This window comes from Pristiophorus japonicus, chromosome 4 (genome assembly GCF_044704955.1).
Source record: "Pristiophorus japonicus isolate sPriJap1 chromosome 4, sPriJap1.hap1, whole genome shotgun sequence".
NCBI classification, from domain to species: domain Eukaryota; kingdom Metazoa; phylum Chordata; class Chondrichthyes; family Pristiophoridae; genus Pristiophorus; species Pristiophorus japonicus.
In genome coordinates, this window is record NC_091980.1 from 257478542 (window position 1) to 257487484 (window position 8943).

The window sequence follows — 8943 nt, forward strand, 5'->3', positions numbered from 1 at the left end:
ATCTTTCCAACATAGACAATTTCCTCTGTCATTGTAGACTTCACATCAAGATATCACGGCAGTAATTTTAAACTGATGTAGAACACCCACACTGATTTTCCTCTGTTATTACTATTTCTACAGTGCTCCAAATGCTTCTTTATAGAATCATAGGGCTAGATTTTACACTTTTATGCAGATCGTCCAAAAATGGGCGTTATTTCCGGCGTGGGTGGTAAAAATGGGTTTTCAGATCGCCGGCTTGTCGCCCATTCTCAGAGCCCCTATTATCCATTTTTGAAATTGGGTGTTACCACAAGCGATATGAAATAGGTGGTAGCGTTAAATCTCTCTGACCTTCTACCGTAAAGTGTCGCCGTCCTTAGCAATGGCAAGGCAATGCCCGTTTCCCGCGATTCAGGAGGTCAGGGGTCATCATTACATGCGCACAAGAGCAGACAGAGAGAGAGGGAGCAGAGAGTGACTGAAAGCGTGTGTGGGTGTCGTGTGTGCTTGTTTGGCTTTGTGGGAGGCACGAGGGAGATTCACCAGCAGCAAAAAGCCTACTAAGCACCAAGAACATAGTTGGGAACAAGTTTTTGTCCAACAAATAATATATTTCATGGAAGGGATGGAGGAGGTCCTGGAGCTGGTAGCCAGGAACACAGGTGGCAGAGGGCTCCCCAAGGTGCCGCACCCCCATTGCCAAGACACATGAGAGCCAGGAGCAACATTTTGCTTCTGGCTTGGAGCACATTCCCACCTCGGGACCATCTTCTCCCGTATCCGTCCAAGCAGCAGTTCAGCAGTCATCCCCGCTCCCCCCCACCCCACCCCACAATGAAGCATCGCCTGAGGAACTCCTCAGCCAGGCGGCTTGGAGACAGAAGGGGAAGGGGAAGGGGTAGAGGTGGTGGAGGAGAAGCGGAGCGGGTGGGGGGGGAGGGTTGTTTTTTTTACAGAAATACTTATGATTTCAGACAAATGTTCGGTTTAAATGTTTTTTATTTAACAAAACCTTGTTGTGCATTGGCTCAGATAGCTGCACCGTTACACGCTGGTGATTCCTTAACATCAAAGGGTATAATTACACTTAACTTCAATCAACTTAAACTTTAACTGTCACCAAGGTGATGCTCACCATTGATGTATGATTTGCACACCCAGCAGTGTGTCAGCTTTGTAAATACCACCAATGTTCTTTCAGGCAAAGCGATCATTGATGAGCTCCTGACATAAGAGTCTTGCAGCTATCATGCCACCATGGGCCCTTTCATGCAGTCTACAGGGGGGCGGGGGCATGGCTTCATCATCAGCCTGATTGTCTGGGCCAATGTCAGTGTCCACCTCCTCGTCCTTCTTTCTCTCACGCTCCTGAGGTGGATTATTAGACTCTTCTGGCAATTCTTGTCCCCTCCTGATAGCCAAGTTGTGCAGCATGGAGCACACTACCACGAATTGAGCTACCTGCTCAGGGTGGTATTGGAGCTCACCTCCTGAGTGGTCCAGGCATCTAAAGTGCTGCTTATGCACTCCAATAGTATTCTCCATGATACTGCGAGTGGCTCTGTGACTCTCATTGCATCGCCTCTCAGTTTCGGCGTGGGTGTCACGCAGGGCGGTCATCAGCCAAGAGGCAAGGCCATATCCTTCGTCACCAAGCATCCAGCATTGACCTTGTGGCTGATTGTTAAACAAGTCAGATACAGTCTGAGCCTCCCTGGTCATAGGGAAGCTGATAAAGTCCAGCCTGCATACGTACAGGGCTTCAGTGACTTGTCTAAAGCAGCAATGTATAGTATGCTGAGACAGATGTGAGCTTCATGGATGCTGTCTGGAAATTTAGCATTCACTGCTATAATAATTTGCTGGTGTTCGACAACGAGTTGTACATTCAGGGAGTGAAACCCCTTGCGGTTCTTGAAAATCTCTGCAAATTGAAAAGGTGCCCACATCGCGATGTGCATATAGTCTATTGCTCCCTGCACCTTGGGGCAGTCAGAAATTTGGTAGAATTCTAAAACCTTCTCAGTCTGAGCCTCCCTGGTCATAGGGAAACTGATAAAGTCCAGCCTGCATACGTACAGGGCTTCAGTGACTTGTCTAAAGCAGCAATGTATAGTATGCTGAGACAGACCGCAAATGTCGCCAGCTGAGGCTTGAAAAGAACCCGACGCATAGAACGACAGTGCCGCGGTGACTTTGACGTGATGGTAGTGGCATGCTGCAGATCTCCCCTTTTGAGCTGGCATACCTCAGTGATACCCTCTTTGTGGAGGTGCAGTCTTCGAAGGCAAGTGTTATCGGACAAGTTGAGGTAAGACTGCTTCTCCCTGTACTTGCGGGTGGTATAACGTCTGGTCCTCCTCATCAGTCTGGCATGTCTTACATTAGGCACATAATGCTGTGGAGCATACCTTCTTCCGTCTCGAGTCTGCAGCATGTAATTGGTCATCAAGAGCGGGTGAGAAAGGACAGGCCCCATTCCAATAGCTATCTGTTTTCCACCGATTGGTCACAAAGAATGAATGTCCCGACGAAGACACCTATTAAATTCCAATTGTCCACAGTCTGATAAAGATGTTTGTACAGATGTTCACATCACTTCCAAAGATCTCCAGAGTACATCCGAACTCCCCCGAGGTTGAAGCAGAGCAGCATTTTAAATGATGCGACATATGATGCAGAACATGGCGTCCGTACCGCTGTGATTCGTTCAGAACAGTTCCATTTTTTCTGAGCGGTGTTTTGGGCGAGCGATATTGCAGGCGAGATGTGTGCGAGGTGGTGAAAGTGACCCTGGGCGATCTCCTGGACGTTAGTATCGGCAAATATGATCTTTGCGACAAAATAAAGTGGGTGGTCGGTATTATTGAATCTCGGTGTTAATTACGTGCGGAAAGTAACGCTGGGCGATATTATGGGCGTTGGTTTCACCCATTCTGATGATTCCACCCAAAAAGAGTGAGCAGGTGGTATTATTTTTTCCCGGCATTACACACATGGGGAAAGTAACACTCGGCGATAAGTTTCCAAAAAATGGACGTCAGTTTCAATTTTGTGGCTAAATGGGCGAGATCTGGCCATTATATGTCATTTCAGCATTAAAATGGACGTTAAGTGGATGTTATGCATGCAAAAAAAGTGGAAAATCTAGCCCATAGAAACATAGAAATCTATAGCGCAGAAGGAGGCCATTTTGGCCCATCGTGTCCGCACCGGCTGACAAAGGGCCACACGGCCTTTGGTCAGTAGCCTTGAAGGTTACATATGAACAATGAACAATGGCGGAAAGGTAAAGAGTATCCGGCCCAACCAATCCACCCCACACAACTGCGACACACCCTGCACCGCAACATTCTACAGTCCACCCCAACCGGAGCCATGTGATCTCCTGGGAGAGGCAAGAAAACAGATAAAAAACCATGGCCAATTGGGGGGAAAAAATCTGGGAAAATTCCTCTCCGATCCATCCAAGCGATCGAAACGAGTCCAGGAGATCACCCTGGCTGTATTCGATTCCCTACAGTACTTACCGTCGTATCTACACCAGCCAACAAAAGCTTATCCAGTCTAATCCCACTTAATAGCTCTAGGTCCATAAACCTGCAGATTACGGCACTTCAAGTGCTCATCTAAGCACCTTTTAAATGTGGTGAGAATTTCTGCATCCACCACCCTTCCAGGCAGTGAGTTCCAGACCCCCACAACCCTCTACGTGAAGAAGCCTCCCCTCAAATCCCCTCTAAACCTTCCACCAACCACCTTAAAACTATGCCCCCTCATAATTGACCGCTCCACCAAGGGAAATAGGCCCTTGCTATCCACTATGTCCAGGCCCCTCAAAGTTTATACACCTCAATGAGGTCTCCTCTCAGCCTCCTCTGTTCCAATGAGAACAAACCCAGCCTATCAAATCTGTCCTCATAGCTTAGATTCTCCATTCCAGGCAGCATCCTAGTAAATCTCCTCTGTACCTTCTCTAGTGCAATCACGTCCTTCCTATAATACGTTGACCAGAACTGCACGCAACACTCCAGCTGTGGCCTAACTAGAGTATTATAAAATTTAAGCATATCCTCCCTGCTCTTGTATTCTATGCCCTGCCAATAAAGGCAAGCATTCCGTATACCTTCTTAACCACCTTATCCACCTAGCCTGCTACATTCAGGGATCTGTGGACAAGCACTCCAAGGTCCCTTTGTTCATCTACACTATTAAGTGGCCCACCATTTAATGTGTATACCCTTTCCTTATTAGCCCTCCCCAAGTGCATTAACTCACACTTCTCCAAATTAAATTTCATTTGGCACTATTCTGCCCACCTGACCAGTAGATTGATATCCTCCTGTAGTCCATGACTTTTCTCTTCATTATCAACCACACAGCCAATTTTAGTGTCATCTGCAAACTTCTTAATCATACTCCCTATATTCAAATCTAGTTCATTGATGTATACCACAAAAAGCAAGGGACCCAGTACTGAGCCCTGCGGAACCGCACTGGAAACATCCAGTCACTTAAACATCCATCAACCATTACCCTTTGCTTCCTACCTCTAAGCCAATTTTGGATCCAACTTGCCACTTTGCCCTAGATCCCTTCGTGACCAGTCTACCATGTGGGACCGTATCAAAAGCTTGGCTAAAGTCCATATACACTACATCGTACGCATGACCATCATCGACCCACCTGGTTACCTCCTCAAAAAATTCAATCAGATTAGTCAAACACGATCTTCCCTTAACAAATCCATGCTGATGGTCCCTAATTAATCCTTGCCTTTCTAAACGTAGATTTATCCTGTCTTTCAGGATATTTTCCAATAATTTTCCCACCAGGTTAGGCTGACAGGCCTGTAATTACTCGGCCTATCCCTTTCTCCCTTCTTAAACAAGGGTACCACATTAGCAGTCCTCCAGTCCTCCGGCACCATGCCCAAATCCAAAGAGGACTGGAAAATGATGGTCAAGGCCTTTGCTATTTGCTCTTTTACTTCACTCAACAGCCTGGGATGCATTTTGTGATGTATGTAGCACTCAAATCACTGACTCCACACAGTCTGGTGTTGTAGTAACTGCTGTGACCTTGGTCCTTTATTGTGTAACTCCAGAGTGCCCCTCAGGTGCGGTGGGCAGCCTTTTATACTCTGTCTCGCAGGTACTTTCGGATCTCCCACCACAGTGCCCTTTGTGGCGCACCAGCACCATTGTAACTATACATTTAATGTACATGGACAATACATAACATCTCATTTCCGCACCCACCCCCCCACCCCACCCAGTTCCAAAAGCAAATTGCCGGTAACCTTGGCCTTGTACGTCCTGGTTGATTTGTGACTGTGAGTCCATGACCATCCACTTCCCTCTTCCCCCCCATGTAGAGATTATGCTTGCGATCCGGTGCAAGCATGTGGTGTTTGCAGTCCTTACATGGGTGGTACAAGTACACAAACATAATCTCCAGTAGAAAGTAGGTACACATAGAAGTACATTTGTATGCTACATATAGATGCGTTGAAGAGTTATATCAAAAGTTTGCAGGTACATTGAACAGTTATTAAATCTCAGCTCCACTGGGTGAGGTATGGTGGCGGCATACTGCCCCTTTTTGCCCGAGGTAATGGGCTGCACTGAGACAGGGTATGGCAACTAGTGCGTTACCTCTGTTCTCAGAAAATAGTTGCCTTTGCGGCTTGTCTGCAGCCGCTGAACAATTGCTTAAATCACATAAAATCAGAAATCGCATTAATCCATTAGTCATGTTAGTCACAGATCCATTAACCCTTTTAACTGTGCATTGTGATATTAACTCTTTTCACCAATCATATCAATCATTTTAATCACAGCAATCATTTTAGCATCAAAATATTAACTCTTGTCATAAATCACGGCATCATACAAGTCACTGTAATCATTTTGACTCACTCTTGCCCTTACAAAAGTCTCTTTGTGGGGACCGCCAACGGTGTAAGGCCCCTTTAAGACTCCGGGGTACATTTCCCTTTTAAGACGTCATTTTGTTTTTCCCACGAGGTTTCTACTGGGCGCCGCCATTTTAGGTGCTCTGTTGGTGCCTGCCTGCCTCTCTCTGCAGAACTCTGCTGCCACAAGGCTCGCCGCGCTGCTGCCTGCTCTCCCTCTCTCTTGAGAACCGCCACACTCTGAACGCACCCGGGAGCCGCAATGCACCGGCCCCCGCACCGCCGCATCCTCCAAAGCACCCCACGCAGCTGACCTTTTTGCCCAGGAGCCGATCTGAAGGTGGAGGCCTGCTCTGCCTGTGAACATGGGGGACAGCGGTCTGTGGAGGAATGAAGTCTTCCCAGCTCCCACGGACCTTCCCCATCTATCTCCTGCCGAGTAGCGTCGGCCCATCGCCTGCAATGATCCACAAAGATAAACCATACGTCTCGCCACCGTGGGATACCTGCACATCCGCTCTGCCAAGAACAGATATCAGTTCCTCGGTGTAGGTGCGCAGCTTTACCGTGACCGGGACCAGCTTGGGTCGTGCAGCTGGGTTGATCCACAGTTTATCAAAAGTTTCCTGACTCATCAGCAACCGACCCGACCCCGTGTCCACTTCCATACTCACTGGGATTCCGTTAATCTTTACTTCCATAATCACTGGGGCCGAATCGTCGGTACACGTATACAGTCCAAACGCATCATCTTCTTCTACCTGGGGGTGGGATGTCGTTGAGCCAAACCGCAATGCTCCTCGCTGGATAGCAGATCATCTACCATCTCCTCGGCCACACGGTGAGTCGTGTTTCTTTTGCACATACGCTGAAGGTGGCCTTTCGTGTGGCAGGTATTGCATGTGTACTCCGCAAACCTGCACCGGTGAGCCCCATGGCTTCCTCCGCAGCGCCAGCATGGTGCTACTCGATTAGCCCCCCTTGGCGGACTCTGAGTCAGGACCCTGAGGTCCGTGCTCTCTGCCTTGGGCAGAGCCATGTTCTGCAGTTTTGTCCGTGACGGGCGCTATCCTGTGAACAGTACCTGCCGGGTTTGAGACCGTGTGGATCATCTGCTTGGTGCTGCAAGTCGAGGTCATAAATGCCCGGCTGATGTTGATGGCTTGCTGCAGGCTGACTGTAGGTTCAGTAGATAGCAGCTTGTGAAGGAGACCCTCATGGCCAATCCCCATAACAAAGACGTCTCGCAACGCCTCGTTAAGGTGTGTGCCAAAATCGCACGGCGCCGCAAGTCTCCTGATGTCCGCAACATATTTTGTGACATCCTGGCCCTCAGGTCTGCAGTGGTGGTAGAATTTGTGCCTGGCCATGAGGATGCTCTCCTTCAGTTTCAGTTGGTTATGAGTGAGTTCAATCAGCTGCTCATATGATTTGTCCTTGGCACTCGCGGGTGCCAGCAAATCCCTGACGAGACGGTAAACCTCATCGACACAACTGGACAGCAATATCGCCTTACGCTTCTCCATCTGTGCGTTCGTGTTCCCTGTCAGGTCGTTTGCTATGAAATAGTACTCGAGCCTTTCCGTAAAGGCATCCCAGTCATTACCCTCTGTGAAATCCTTTAGTGTGCCCAAAGTAGCCATGGTTGCGTGAAGAGCTCGTCCGTGTTCTCGTCGCCAATTTGTGATGTATGTAGCATTCAAATCACTGACTCCACACAGTCTGGTGTTGTAGTAACTGCTGTGACCTTTACTGCTGTGATTGCTTTATTGTGTAACTCCAGAGTGCCCCTCAGGTGTGGTGGGCAGCCTTTTATACTCTGTCTCGCAGGTACTTTCGGGTCTCCCACCACAGTGCCCCTTGTGGCGCACCATTGTAACTATACATTTAATGTACATGGACAATACATAACACATTTCATCCAGGCCTGGGGACTTATCTACTTTCAAAGCTGCTAAACCCCTTAATGCCTCCTCTCTCATTATGTTTATTTCATCCAGACTGTCACGCTCCTCCTCGATAGCAGTATCTGCTTTGCCCCTTTGCTTTGTGAAAACAGACGCAAAGTATTCATTAAGAACCATACCAACATCTTCCGCCTCCACACAAAGATTAACCTCATCGTCTCTATTGGCCCTATCCTTTCTTTAGTTATCCTCTTGCTCTTAATGTATTTATAAAACATCTTTGGATTTTCCTTAATTTTACTTGCCAAAACATTTCATGCTCTCTCTTAGCATTCCTAATGTCCTTTTTAATTTTACCTCTGAACTTTCTATATTCCTCCAAAGATTCTACAGTATTTAGCCATCGGTACGTTACATAAGTTTCCCTTTTTTTCTTTATCCTCCCTTGTAAGTCCCTAGACATCCAGGGGGCTATAGAATTGTTATTCCCATCCTTTTTCTTTAAGGGCACATGTTTGGCCTGAGCCCTCCGGATCTCCACCTTAAATGCCTCCCACTGTCCCGACACTGATTTACCCACAATTAGCTGTTTCCAGTCCATTGTGGCCAAATCAATCCTCAAGTTAGCAAAGTTAGCTTTTCCCCAATTTGGGACTTTTATTCCTGGTCTATCCTTATCCATAACTAACTTGAATCTGACTGAATTATGGTCACTAGCACCCAAGTACTCTCCTACGAATACTTCTTCCACCTGCCCAGTTTCATTCCCCAAAACTGCCCCCTCCCATGTTGGGCTTGTTACATACTGACTAAAAAATTCTCTTGAATGCATTTTAAGAATTCTACACCCTCTATACCCTTCACACTGTATTTGTCCCAATCAATATTAGGATAGTTAAAATCTCCTACTGTTACTGCCCTATGTTTTTGGACTTCATAAATATTTGCTCCTCTATCTCCCTCCCACTGTTTGGGGGTCTATAATAAATGCACGGCTGTGTGATCGCCCCTTTTTTATTTTTCAATTTGACTCATATGGCCTCATTTGATGATCCCTCTAACATATCACCCCTCCTCACCGCTGTAATAGTTTCTTTCATCAATACCGCGACCACCCACCCCGCTTTTTATCCC